Genomic DNA, 15,104 nt, shown 5'->3' with positions numbered 1-15,104 from the left:
TGTAGTAATTTTATGTTCCACTTTTAAGCTGAGATGAGTTAAAACCATGAATTCATAGAGCTGAAATCAAACTAGCCTCTGACATTAAAATCTTTAGTTATTAATAAATGTAGTGTTGTAACGGTTAGAAACTACCGGGAAAAGCCAGAAGTCGTTCTCTCATCAGCTCACTGACTTCCCATTCTCACATGCCCAAGTGTAAAGGCTACAGCCCACCGCATCAACCAATGGCTCACACAGTCATTTTAATTATTTCAGATGTGAAGAATGCAGTACAGTGATTACAGCAGCAGCTTGGGATCCGGGGCTCCAATTATTCACTGTGCTGCAGACAGCCTGTCTGACTTCTGCTTTTGCTTTTTTGTACCCTGTTTTCCCAGATGGAGTAATAATAGATGCAAACTTCAGAAAGATAATTGAGGATAAAGGTATTGAAGGCTGCGTGTTGCTCAACAGCTCCAGGAATACCACCAAGTACCTTAAAACGTAGGATTTTAAGTGATTCCTCCTTGTTCTAGCTGCCTGCAGTGAAGTGCTGCGGAGCGCAATGAAATTAAGGCATCCAGAAAAATTCCTAGATGCACTGGAAACTGCCAGCAGAATCTTGCAGTGAACTAAACGCGAGCGGGGAAAATAAGACTAGCTGTCCCAGAATTATTTTGTTATTAAGCTCAATTTGTACTACTTGGATTTTAGCAGGCAGGAAGGATGTATTCAGAGTGGTAGTGTAAGCACTTCAGTTGACTCTCTTTGCTAAGGTTATAAGCAGTGAAACAGGCCTGATTCAACAACCCACGGTATCAAATCCACGGAGCTGCACAAACATGCAGGTACTTCAGCCGCACTTAAGCATGCGCTTTAAGAGACTCAAGTATTTCAGTGCTTTGCTAAATCCCCATTTTATGTCAGAAATCTATTGAGATGAATGGAGCAGCTGAGATCTCTTCACAGTTTTGATTCAGGCTGTCAAGACATTTCGAAGGCTCCCTTTGCAAATGTAATTTAGAAAAAGACCCCCAAAAAAGCAAATGTGATCAGATGGTGAAGCAAAATTCAGCAATACATGGGTGAATTCTTCCACGGCTGCACTCAAAAGAAGTTGGGAATCAATAAGCCTTTTTTACAATGGCCTTATTAAAATAATAATTAAAAAAAAGTTAAATAATTAAAAAAATCAGGCTCCTTTCCTACAATCGTGGGATATAACTTTGAGAAAGCAAAAATGGGCTTCTTCCCAGGAGCTTGGCATGTTACTCACTCCTTCGTTAGGCCTACTGACTGACTCCAAAAGACATTTTAAACATGGAAAGGATAGCCTATCACTTTTAAACAGCTCGGTCAGGAGAGGGCACATGGGGAATCATGTTGCAGCAGCAGCAGGACACCCCTGCTGCTGCCAGGATCTCTGGAGGGGGTCCCGAGCCCACCAGCCACCCAGATGGCATCCCCCATCCCGGGCAGGGGTGTTCCCTCTGGGCTGGCGCAGTCCTGCTGCACCTCCTGCAGCACCCGGCAGCATCGCTCACTCTACAAAATATCCTCTTTGGAGAACGGCAGGGTTAGCAACAGCCACGGCATCATGGCTAAATCCTGCACGAGTATATGAAATGGAAAAGCCTTTTCCCTGGTGTTTTGTTAAGCTGTGTAGTGCCAAACACTGTCCTGACCCTACTTTCTTTACTTAAGGGAAGTTTTTGACAACAGAAAGGGATGTTTGGGTTTTTTTAGTATTACAGGAGGAAAAAGGGGTGAGTGGGAAGGGAACAGACCCAACCCAGACCAACCAAAACCTTCCGATGATCTTGCCAGCTTAAATAGTAGGATTTTGAAAAATGCTGCAGAAAACAGATTCCTTAAGTTGATGCGACAGCTCAACAAGATGCAAGATCTCCCATTTTACAAAAGCACACAAACCCTGAGTAATGGAGAAGTCCCAAGTCACAAAAAACTGTCACGAACAAAAGAACCAGCAACACAGCAGACATCAGAAATGGTTTTCCCTGTGAGAAAAAAGATCTGACAGACCACTGCACTGAAATGTTAGCGAACCAACAACTGAGCGGGGAAGAAAAAACCCCAATGTTCTGGTGGTAGCAACTAGATTTGCTCTGGCTTTTAAAAAGACTGCTAAAATGTAAATGCTAATTACTGTTAATCGTGGTCCCAGAGGCACATAAGGAAGGGGAGGCTGTTCCTATATATTCCCACTGGGGTGCGGAAAGGGGGATTCAGACACCTCATCTCAGTGTCCCTCTGCTCCTCAGATTTCACATGGGATTCTCCACAGTCCGGGAATCTGTGACTCACCCAGACCATGCAATACCACCTCACAGCAACGAGGAGCTTTGCGATGATAAGTAATATATATCAACGGGGAATATAGTATTTCCACCGTCTGCTTAGATGAGGTGCGGAAATGTCAGAGAGATTTTCATATTTCTGCAGAGAGCCTTCTGGGGAGGCGGCGAGGCAGGCTGTGCACGCTTGTGCCCGTGCGAGGAGAGAGTCTGAACGCCTTAAAACTAGGTGGCAAAGCATTTTCCCGTGAAAGACCAAAAGTCTGAGCAGGACTGGCTACATCACAGCTTTTACCCAGCCCTGGGGAAGCACACTGCAAAGAAACACCCATCTAGCTCTGACACACACCTCTGTCCTGAGAGGGGACAGCACGAGCGTGAACGACAGCAACCCGAGAGCTGCGATGCTCGCAGAAAGATGTATGTCTGCACTGCAGGCTGACGTGTATTGGTGAGAGCCCAGAGCCCGCGGGCGCCAGGGTAAGCCCAGCCCAGCAGCAAGGGAGCCCACGGAGGTCAGCCTGCCCTGAGAAGCAGGGTATTTCAAAACAGCGCTGTCTGCCACGACTCGCCCAATACTGGTGCTCAGTCCACCTCAGCTACCTCTTCCAGAAGGCAGCGCACAGCTCAGGCAAGGCTGCAGGCAGACATTTCTGCTGAAGTTACATGGGACTCACGTTTTCTAAGCTTACTTCACAAACCTACCGGGAAGGAGGGGAAAAACTGGGGAAAAAGCCACACTCAAACAACAAAACAAAAAAAAACACTCACCCAACAACACCCCAAACCCAACCAAACCTCCAAAACAGCTGAAGTGTGTGTGTGTGTGTGGGGGGAATGAGGGATAGACACAAGGGCCATGAACGCTGAGTTTATGAAAGCCTTAGTAGCAGCTCTCAAGGTTTACAAGTACACTCAAGCACTGTACACCGCTTAATCCAAATCTGCCCTGCATGTCAAAATACACCGCTACAAAGTTTTACTAAGTTCAGAGACTAATCACTCATGGCCATTTTTCATGCTTTTGGCACTCTTCAAACAATAGCTAATGTCAGCCTACCTTAAATTAATATTTTTTCATCTAACAAGTAAAAGAATTGAAAGAATTGAACATCACAAAAATAAGCACTCTTAGATACAGAAAACCCCACCCTGTTCATGTAACTAACAATTTACCCCTGTAACTGAGTGATTGCTAAGGAATTGACTAAAATATCTGTCACATACATTTGTTCTTAGAAATACTACTGGAGGAGTAGTTCTATTTTGTTCTGTAATAGGCATGTGAAGGGCATCTCCACGTTAATTTCTTGATCGGGATCTGCTAACACTCAGATGTGAACTGTGAAGACACTCTCCTCCAACCCTTTGCTAGCTGCAGCGTGAAGAGGAATAGACATTCAACCTGCAAGTGCCACCTGTGAAGGAATGGAGTATTTGACATCTAAAACTGAAAAAAAGAAAGAGCAGAAACTAAATGATAAAGCAGAAAAGTCCTATCCTATTCCAGTAAGGACAGGAATTCAGAAATAGCACATATCCCTAAATCTCCACTAACTTGTGTAGTGTGTGGATCAAAGCTCAGAAGTACAGTGAGCAGAAAGGCTTTTGGTAATTGAGTCTTCTTATTCAAAACACCAAGAGCAAACAGGCTCAAAAATGTATACCAAGAGCTGTTTCCAGGATAAAGAAGCAGATAATATACTGTAGGTACAACAGAACAGAGGATGCATCTTTTTAATCTTTGTAAGCCACCTGCCTATAAATAAGCAATTAAAAACAAAACATTCCCATTCCCTCCAACACCTACAAAACCAAATCACTGATTGTGCATTTTAACTCTACATCAACTCCCCAAGAATGAAACCTGATTAATATACAGTGAAGAAATCAATGTCCCCTTCTGGACAATCATGCTTTTGAGTTATGATCAATGCATGCAGATAATGCTTTTCCACACAACTCTGACCTTCTGCTTGTTGGAGGGATCTAAAGATAAATGCCTGTATCTACAGCACTAAATACAATTGTGTATTTCTAGGATTTGTTGGAATAACTGTACATGTTAGGTGATTTGTCAGACAATAAATCACTTTACGTTATTTTAACCAAGAACTGGTTTCACAGAGGCCAAGCTGCTAGCACTAAAAAGTAATGCACAGCTTTTACTGACAGCAGTAGTTGTGTTCCGCTTGGGACCGAGCATCTCATGGTTAGTTATGAATGACAGCCACTTTCTAGACTTTTTAATGGAATAGGTTTCAGCTAACCAAACATAAATACACAGTTTTTCCACAGCAAAGTGAAGTATAAGATCACAGTTGCACAGTATTCAATCATATGTAAAACCCCTAAATCCATGTTAAAGGCCCAGATGATTTGGTGGTGTTTTTTAAGTGAGTGGAAGGACAATGTTGTTTCTATTCTGATGGGATATTTCAGCTTATTGTAGATGATGTTTCTAAAGGTTACGGGCACAGGAAAGGCCCATATAATTTCAGTTAAGTGAGAAAGTAAAAATCTGCATTAGCAACAAGGTCTCTACTAGCTCATTTACGATAATAATAAAAAAAAATTGATATTTTTTTTTGCTTCCCAAAAGCAGCAATAAACCCAAGTGAAATTAGAGGTACAACATCAACGTAAGAACAAACTTCAGCAAAACCTGGGGAGAAGAAGCTAACAACATCCTGGAAAGAATGTCACAATGTCCTCATCTTACCACTATGCCAGACCTAACCTGAAAACATTCATAACAAATTCCTAAGTAAAATACTAAAAGCCTTTCAAGTCACATAGAGGTATACCAAGATGATGGGTTGGTTAATAATACTTTCAAACATTAGGAACCAGGCTGCAACTCAACCTCTGCCATAAGTCAAATCTGAACAATTAAAATACTGACGTAGCTCAAAACCAATGAAAACTGTTTCCAGAACAGCGGATGGATGGCAAGGGGAAGTGTTTAACTACCCCTCAATATAAGGGCATACGCTTTGAAGTAATTTCTCAAATTTTATATTGATGAACATAAGCATTTTAAGAAGAAAGATAATACCCCATCACAAAGCTGTGGAAAAGAGCTCTTACTAATATGTTTTGTATCTGTCCTTCATGAATGCTGCATGAAGGAATTAATGGCAAAACAGCAAAAAAAGACATGTTACTGCTTGTTCCATTAATGTCAAGAAAGTTGCAACAGGTGTTCATACCCATTTAAAAACTGTCTAAAGCAGAACAACAGATGTACGACTGATTTCTGAAGAAAGCGCGTGATTTTATACCTATAACAAATTACCCCCTCCAAAAAAAGGCTATTAAAAATAAATCTATTACTCCATACTCACACGTAACTATTAGCTAATTTGGGACCATCTTTCCCGTCAAACCAACAACCTCACTAAGCTGGCTTTATAAAGCCATATGCCCAAAGTGTCAGTTACACTGACCGACTTCACTGCCATGTTAGCATATGTCTAAAATTAAGCCTGTGCTGAAGAGTCTTGCTGAACACCCGCAGCACCCGCGCATCAGAGCCCAACGGGCTGCTAGTGAGCTCCATCTATATTTCTAGAAGAAAAAAAAAAAAAAAAAAAAAAGCCCATCTCAGTTGCCGTGAAGAACGATGCTTGTAATAAATAAACTAGTTCAGAAGCTGCACATTTAAATGTATACGAAAACATGGTTCCACATGATTTTTTGGCTGATTTAAGTGTGAATCTGCTGCCAAAATGTGTAGCCTTGTCTTGGTCTATGAATATGCAGTTGCTTGTGCTTGTACCACCACTTCAAATACATAAACCTTAACATTTATGCCATTCTTGATTTTGCCAAAGAGGGTGAAGCATAACACAGAAAACCAGCTTTAAACTAGGTGCTCACATGCACATACATGCAAACACATAAACAAACACCTTCCTGGCACTGACACAAGCACTCCTTCAGAAAGCTCCTACAAGGCAAGTCAGACTAAGGACCTCATTGCCCTCAAAAGAAATCCTAAAGATACTGTCCAGTGGTTGTTTCAGCTCTCCAGGTGGGAACACGTGACTACAGGCGTGGAATGAGGAAGGACAAAGACCTAGGACTACTCCTACTCCTTTCAGTGCCGAACTACACTTACGCCAAATGAAAGTAGTGCCACCAGTGAGATTCTCAAAGAGGGAAGCCCACCTCCAGGCAGAACGCCTGTGCTGAATTTAGAAGAGTTCATCGGTGAGATAAAGATGCCTTTTTAAGAAACATCTCCTAAACAGAATTTAAAAATAAACCCGAAAAACTGTCAATGTATTCAAGCCCTCTGAAATCTGAAAAGATGACTGGAAGTAACCGATACAAGTATTTTTATTTTTATATTTTACTGAAGCATCCTGTGAAGCTGCAGTATAAATCCTATTAAACTGAATGTAGTTTGTCCATCCCTAAAATAGATCTGACATACAAACACAAACACAAGGTCAAGGTCACAGATCAGCAAGAAAGATTACAAAGGGGACTGATGTAAGAGCTGGCATTTGATCAAAGCTCCTGGACATATTTTTTTTTTAGTACACTTACCAGAAATACCACTACACTACATTTTCTTCACATTGGTACTTTACATGTTTTAAGTATCCCCTACCTTTAAGAACAGCTGCCCTGTACTTAATTTGACAAGAGATGTCAGGCAGCATATCAAGTAAGCTAAGGAAGAGGCCTCACATTAAACGGAAGTGGAAAACACTTTTCACCATCCTTTTCTCTCTATTCAGCTGTGTGCTGATACCTATTAAATCACAAACCCGAAAGCAGAACTCACTCACTACAGGACATGACAGTAAGACCACTGCTAAAGAATCAGGACTTCAGTTTTTAACTTCATGCAGTCCAAGTTACTTATCTTAATATAGCAATTGTATATTTGGATGTGCACTTCCAAGCACAACACTCACTTATCTATCCTAATTATCTGTGCACACAGCATATATTTCTCAATTAAAAACAAAAAAACCAACCAAAAACAAAACCCAAAAAATCCCCTCGACACAAGGTCTGTACAGAACACAATCAATCAAACTAACCTCTTCTGTAACGAGGACAAAATTTACCTCCTATAAAGCTTCTTTAATGCTGAATGCTGAGTAAGTGAGCAGATTAAACACAGTAGCAACAGTTGAAAGTCTCATTAAAACTCAGCTGCTGAAAATAGTTAGCAACGAAAGTCATTTACTGATCTACCCATCCATCCACCCACCCACCCACCAATATATTTTCTAAGCTTTAAACACATGCTAAGGAATATTTAGCTTACAGGTCACGGTCACCAGACATACCTTTTGACACTTAAATAAGAGGAAGAAAAGGTGTTTTGGGTGACACAACGTCATATGATGTTCAAAGGTGTACCACTGCCACAAAGTTTAGATGCTCGTTGTAGTAAGTAGTAATTTAACAAATAGTGTGCTTTGTACTTTTACTTCTGAATCCCCACTTTCAACATCAGCACAGTTCTGATGTGAGACTAGACATGACTGGGAGCTGTTTATATTTAGATAGAGAGTTATGTCTATAAATAGGACCATTAGCGCTAGTATTAAAGCTTTTATTGGTGCTCATTTGGGGTGACCTGCGTAACCCACTTGTATGCTGGGGACCTCAGACTTTGCCAGTAAAACCTTCATGCCATCACACACTCTCCTGCATCTTGTTTCAGCTGCACTTCAACATTTGTTTACTGTTTCCCACTTAATTTTTAATAGGTATTACATTTCCAGCACTCTACCTGTGCGACTGAGTTGGCTCAGCTACTAATGAAAAGGCCTTAAATGAAAAAAAAAAAAAAAAAAAAAAACCACAAAAAACCAACAAAGGGAGGTTTTAGAAAGTTGTCTCCTTTTTGAAAGCATCCTTCACAAGAATTACATTGTCACCCTTTTAAGCTATAGGATTGCCTGAGGTACTACAGCCAGATACAAATCACTCCAGAAGCCTGTGATGCGAGCTTCTAGCACAACAGGTATAGGTGTTTTTAGCCCTGACAGTGATTCATCAGATCTTAAAACAGTCACTGGTTTAAGATCAAATTGAGTTAAGTTGTAGACCTCAGGGCAATACAATTCTGCCCTTCTTCAGTGCCTCCCTTCCTAAACCCTTTCAGAAAGACAGGAGAAAACGGGATGTTTGGTGTTTTCCTGATGTTGTATCCCTGCTATCCCACCCCCCAATGGAATTTCCATCTTCCCTACTTTGTGATAAAGCTTCTCAGTACACTGAAGTATTAGGAAGGAATAAAATAAAAATAAAAAAAAAAAACCAAAAACAACCCGACAATGAGTGTGATTCAAAATAGGAAAAAAAAAAAAAAAAAAAAGAAAAAAACCCAAAGAGGTTCATTCAACATCCACAAACAAATCAGCAACCTGCTTTGAGAGCCAAGAACACATTAAAATGTGTATATAAGACATTTCACAACAAACAACATTCTAGGAAACACATTAGTTTATTAGCAGTATAGCTATCCAACACTTCAAACTCTAAAGCAAGTGTATTTGGAGTCATATAGCTTATTTAAGTTTACTAACATACGAAAATTCAAATGTGTGAAACAGCTTTTACTTTAATTGAGCTATACTAGAGTGAATAACTGTTCATTCACTGTGATGTTAGGTCTTCTCTCATGCTTATGCTAAAAAAACCCCAAGAACATCCCAACTTTATTTAGTCATCACAACCAAACCTTTAATAAAAAGTCAGCAGCAGTGTTTTTTTTTTATTTTTTGTCTGGGCTGTTTTTTGTTTTTTTCCTGGTTAAATACAAGTTCACACTCTTTACACACATAACCTGCAGAAGCAAGGGGGTTCTGTTAGTTCTACATTTTGGACCGAATTCCCCATTTTTCAAGTGGCAGGGATATGACAGGCTGCTATCAGCAGCCAGTGGCAGTTTTGATCTCTTTCTTACTGTGACACCATGGAGGAAATGTCTGAAACCCAACCGTACTCTGTTCCTCTTCGGAGAGCTCAAACAGGCTGAGCCGAAGCTTTCCTCACAGAGACCCTAACGTACACCACTTCAAGTGCACTGTCTTTTAAAAGGAAGCAGTGACAAACTGCCAATGTAGCAACAAAAATGAATATGACAGCTAACACAAAGAAGAGAGCACTTCTGGTCAATTTAGTAGTCAAGTAGCACACAACGATGGATTATCCTGAAGCACTGGATGGCTGCCAATGCCCAATTCTGTAAAGGTACTATTTATTTATTTTAAAGGAAAAAAATATAGTTTTGTGGTTGTATTTACATGTGTGAAATGACAAAGTTTTTAAAAGTGTTAAAATATCACATGCATAAATAGTTTAATAGTAAGTCCTTTGACTTTATACTTTAACTTATTTTTCCTAACGTAAATAGATCTATGGATCAACAACAGGACAACAAAATAATGGCAAGATTATGCATACGTGCAAATTCGTGCATGACAGGTGTCTAATTGATGCAACATGTATTAAGGCTGCAGAATTATGCACGATAGATGGGCATCTACCATACTGAAAACCAGTAATACATCACCAGTTTAAGCATCATAACTATGAAAAGAAAACTGGTTCACATTAAAATTTGAATATTTTTCTACTATTCAGGACACAGCACAGGATTCCCTTTCCCAAACAAGATGTGCAAGATCAGTCATTCCAGCTTTCCCATTCCTCAAGTTGTTCCAACACACACCAACCATAGCAGGCGATCTGGTTTCTCATGCGCTGGAAGTCCGACACCAATTCATCAGTGAACAAAATCAGATGGTGGTAACAATGAAAGGCAGTGGGAGGTAGGTGGTGAATTTGCCTTTGTGTATCTTGCCTCAGCTTTAAGGGAGGTGAAAACTCCCTGGATATATCTCAAAGTTGTAATAACAGTTTTAATCTGTTCACTTCATGTCTACTGATAAAGTATATATATAGAGTTGGGTAACAGCCACAAAACAAAAGACCTAAAAGTTATGAATCTGGTAAATAAACACATGAAACTTCACGAAGGTAGCTTAAGCCATGTATCACATATTATAAAGTTATTATTTAATAGGTCTTATCCATAACCACAACTCTATCAACTCAGCTGATAGGCTAGGTATTACTTCCAGCTTAATCTGCCACGGTAGAGATCTGAGCATGGCTGACAGGTCACAACTCATGTCCTTTGTGTTATATAAAGCCTTCTTTCCTTGATATATCTGGAAGAGTCATTTCCCAGCTCAATATGCCGTCAATAACTTACTCCAGCATTTTCTGAATCATTATATAGTAAGGCATTGTCAACGACCTGAAGATAAGTTTCATCAACTGCCTGTGTTCTATTTTAGAAAAATAAATAATTTTTTGTTTGTTTTTTAATGTCTTCGTAAGAATCCTGTCATAAAGCTGAAGAAGGTGGGTTTTGTTCAACCCCTGTCGCTAAATTTCATCAGTGAGTGATACCAAAAGAAGTTCACTGAATACTACATTAATGTGGTTTCATTCAACAGCAGTTCAGGCTCATACGTACCTATAGAATCTTACAAAACCACAAGATGACTCACAAATACCAAATTAATGCAAAAGCCAATCATACTTCATAGGGAGGTACAAGCTAAAAAAGGGCAGCAAAGAAACACCAGGCAGGGAAAAAAACAAACCAAAACAAGACAAAAAACAAGCAAACAAACAAACTAAGAAAACCCCCCACCACCAAAATCCAGTCCTCTCAAAATGACTTTATGCTCTAAAGCACAGTTTAAAATCCATTTGTGGAGAAAAGGCCAGAAGTTCTGGTGGGCAGGTGATCACATCTCCAGCTTCCCAGGAAACTTTTAGCAGATTGTTAGCTTGGCACCCTAGTTACCCATCGCAGGAGAAAGAGATCAAAAACTATCTGGGGATGTAAAACAAGCCACCCTCCAACTCAGAATTCTTAAGGATAAGGACCAAAGTTAGTGTAAATTAGATAAAGTTACCACTCCATGCCTGGGGTTAGAAAAAATACAGGTTAATAAACTTCTTCCCAAATTCAGGGGCAGAAACTCGTACCTTTCAAGTGTCAGTGCTGGATCTTTGTGAATCTGATTTTCACTTCACCCTGCCAAAAATAAATACATTATAATCAGGATGCAGAAACTTACGGTGGAAAACAATTTTATTCCTACTGTAACAGGAAAGTCATTGTTAATTAAGTAATAGCTCATGAAAAGGAGCCCGTCTTGCTTTTTAACAAGGTATCAACAGACTAGAATAGTTTTCCCTCAATTGGTTATACTTGTGGGTCAGCTTGTTACAGTGAAACCAAGCTAAGCAAGCTGGCAAAGGTATGACACCAGAGAGGGTATAGTTCTCCTTGCCCAGTTAATACTATCAGCTTTGTCAAAAAAACCAAACAAACAAACAAAAAAGATAAAGTTGTCATCAGGGGATTATCTTTATTCTGACACCCCTGCTACCCATTTACCCATGATGACTTCAAAAAACTAAGCAAAACAAAACGAACAACAAACACCTGACACTTCATCCTGCTTTTCTAAAACCATATTCATCTTTTCCCACTCTTATCCTTAAGTTACTCTCACTTAGACTTTTTTCAGTTCCCTACCTACAACCCACACTTCTGTAACATTACCAACATCCAACGACCCTTCCACACTACACAAAACACAGCTGTAATCCTTCCCCTCAAGACACTCTAACCATATAACCCTTTACTTCAAGTTTTCAATTGTTTTTTGCTTGCTCTAGATTAAGTTTAAAATTTTTCATCTGAGTTCTACAGTCATTAATAACTCTTTCATTTCTACCCACATAGCCTAACCACTTATTGTGTCCTTCTTCCTTACCCTTTTGTTTCCACAAACACTCATTTTTATTGTAATACTCAGGCACCTCGCACACAGGAAATTCCATTATGCTCCTGCACTGCTCCCCAGGCGAAGATCATCTGCACTCTGGAGGCTATTTCTTCCTCTCCACCAACAGTAAATCACCATAGCAAAAATTAATCCAAATCCACCAAAATACCTCCTGCAAAACCACAAGCCAAAACACAAGTGATGTATGCTGCCTGCCTTTCCTCCCCGATTCACACTGTACTGTTTGTTCCCTTTCTCTCATCACGGTCTATATGAACTATATAAAGCACCTGTGAGATGCTGAGTACATACATAATACAAGTTCAACTGGACAACAATTAAATGAAGCCCCAAAGCAACACTGGCCTCCAGAATATGTATGTTTTCCTCTCTTACAAAAGAAAAAAAAAAAAAAAAAAAAAAAAAAAAAGGCATTTATTGTTTTTGCAATGTAATGATACATGTTGCTGTAACAATAGTTTTCACCTGACACCTTTCTTTTAGTACATATGACTGGAGGAGAAGGAAAGAGTGATACAGACTAAAAGATTAGCAGAACACAAAGACTAATTATATGGAAAAAAAGGGTACAGGAAGGGACAAAATATAATGTAGAAGGGCTAAAATACTGCATCAAAGGACTCCCCTAATCTTGAGCTGCTGCAATTAAAAATCTAGTGATGGCTCTTTCCCTCCCCTGGCTGGAACAATAACAACATCCCTACCCCAATGCAATCCATTTTCACTTCAGAAGGCACAGATGGAAGAAAGACCAGAGAAGGAAAGGAAATACTGCTCCTAGGGAAACTTCTTTTCAGTGACAACATTTTATTTATTTATTTATTTATAATCATGACAACGAACAGTGCCAAAGATGACACGAACAAGGAAACTTTTGAGAAGGAAGGTGAAGGCAGAGAAAGTACCTGTCTGAGGGACTGGTTAAACATAAACCCAAACCTCCTTCAACGGAACAAAGGAAGCTTTCTGTGCCTCAGCTGCCGCAACAAAATAACCTTCTGCGTCCAAACAGCAGGCTTAATTCTGCAAGTTCTTCACTTTTTTTTGAACATAATTTCTCCTCCTACTCCTCAAATCAGAGGGATTTGATTTACTGTGTCTACCTCTGATTTCAGTTTTATTGCAAGTCAAACTTAACCCTTCCTCCCACAGTCCCTTTGGTACCTCTCTAGTAAATCATGCAACCCAGAGCTTGCTTGTAGCACTTCTGAAGGTTAACAGTTTGGCTTACCAAGAATAACCTACTGGGATGCAAATTCCACTTGTCTTCTTTATATGCTGCCAGGTTTATGACAGAATGTCTGTCTGAGCTTGACATTTGCAGGGAAACACTGCATGGCATAATTAGTATTGTAAAATATTTTATATTCCCGTAAATTCAGACTACAACCCCAAAATGCTTACAAACTACAATAAAGATACAGGGATAACTAAGCAGAAAGGAAGGGCTGTAGGATAAAAGTCAGCGTAAGGAAAAAAAGCATCAATGGCAGGTGAAGAAGTGAAGCTATACAAGCTGCCTGGGACACTGTCTCACAAGTGTGAAGTCCCAAGGAGTAAAGAAAAAGAAGAGCATAAACAAGGTGATGTAGGATACTGCACACTGTGGAAGGATACAAAAGCAATTTGCTTCATTCACATACAAAGCCAGAGAAGAAATTCTAGGCAGCATGGTTCCTAAAACATCAGCTGTGTTTCTCTACCACTGTAGGAAGTATTGCCACTGAACTGCAATAAACATCACGTTACAATGCATATGGATGGCAAGTCAGAATCTTCAGAGGGTTACATTATTTTTACTGTGATCTTGACCAACGAAACAAGAGGGAGGACTGGAAGATCTAAAACATCTTGACTCTGTAATCTGTTGTTGAGAAAGGGGTGGGAGGGAGGGAGGAAGGGAGGGAGGGAGGAAAATCCTAACTTACTCCCTATGCACCATTCAGACTAAAAGCTCCACTTCTGTTGGGGATGGGAGTAAGATTCCAAAACGAAAATTAGTAGATGAAACTATTCCTGTAATTCACTTCTACATATGAGAAGCAAAGTGTGCACTGAATGTAAATTATTTTTGTCAGCTACCCAGTAAGACATGACCGACTAAAGCACATGGAGTAACAGCCTCCTTTTTGCTAATACATCTGAACGTAACACATTACTGAAAGCACCTTTCTCGTGTTTTCCATAAATTCTTGTATTCACCTTTAATTACTTTATTTTAAAGCAAATGGGTATTTTCCCAGAGCAAGCATGATCCACGTTCCTCACAGATATCAATCATGAGAAAGGTGATAGTTATTTATGACAGTTTTCCTAATGCACATCCAAAAACCCCAGGCTATTTGATAGGGATACATAAGCAAAAACCTTTGCCACTCTAGGTACTATCACTAAAACCCCTCTTGTTAAACAGCCTCTTTGTTTGATTGGCAAATTTGATTACTAGTTTAATTTTTGCATAGTAAAGCTCATCCAGCCATTTTTAATTTCAGATTGGTTTGCACTCCATCATGACCAGCTAAATGCTACAAAAACCCTTGACATTGTGACCTCATAAATCGTGGAGAACAGAAGAAATGCTCTCAGGAGCAGGGAACTGTTGATAAGAGACTTTTTCCTCCGTTGACTGTACTCTGTCAGCTGTAACTATGTGCAAGAGTCCACACTTGCAAATTACACCAAACATGTATCTGAACTACCCTTCCATGAAATTATTTTCTTTGTTAAAGTGATAGTCACAGATAGAGAAGCTGAGAAGATGAAATTGTCTGATGTTGACCAAGCATCCCATTTTTTTTCAATGCAATATACAACCATCATTTAAAAACTCCGTAATTAAAAAAAAAGTTATATACTCCACAACCAAGCTGCAGACAGTAGGCAACACTACTAACTATAGAAGGGATTTTCATAGACTATCCATCTTCTACAGGAA

At 39.7% G+C, this 15,104-nt stretch overlaps 1 protein-coding gene across 11 annotated transcripts in view; it reads right to left on the bottom strand.

The window, feature by feature from the left end:
- NRIP1 (nuclear receptor interacting protein 1) overlaps nt 1–15,104 on the bottom strand; it is an 84,791-nt gene that overhangs the window by 17,372 nt on the left and 52,315 nt on the right. For 6 of the 11 annotated variants that reach the window (XM_080374496.1, XM_080374497.1, XM_080374501.1 and 3 more), the window contains one exon: nt 11,340–11,388. The exons of the other annotated variants lie outside the window; for them this stretch is intronic. The gene's annotated coding sequence lies outside the window, so the exon portion shown is untranslated. The remainder of the gene's footprint in view (nt 1–11,339; nt 11,389–15,104) is intronic. 11 annotated transcript variants of the gene reach the window in all.

The sequence above is a fragment of the Falco punctatus genome (genome assembly GCF_963210335.1).
Source record: "Falco punctatus genome assembly, chromosome: 2".
Taxonomy (NCBI): Eukaryota; Metazoa; Chordata; class Aves; order Falconiformes; family Falconidae; genus Falco; species Falco punctatus.
Note: the sequence above shows the minus strand (reverse complement) of the source record. Positions and strands in the feature narration are given on the sequence as shown.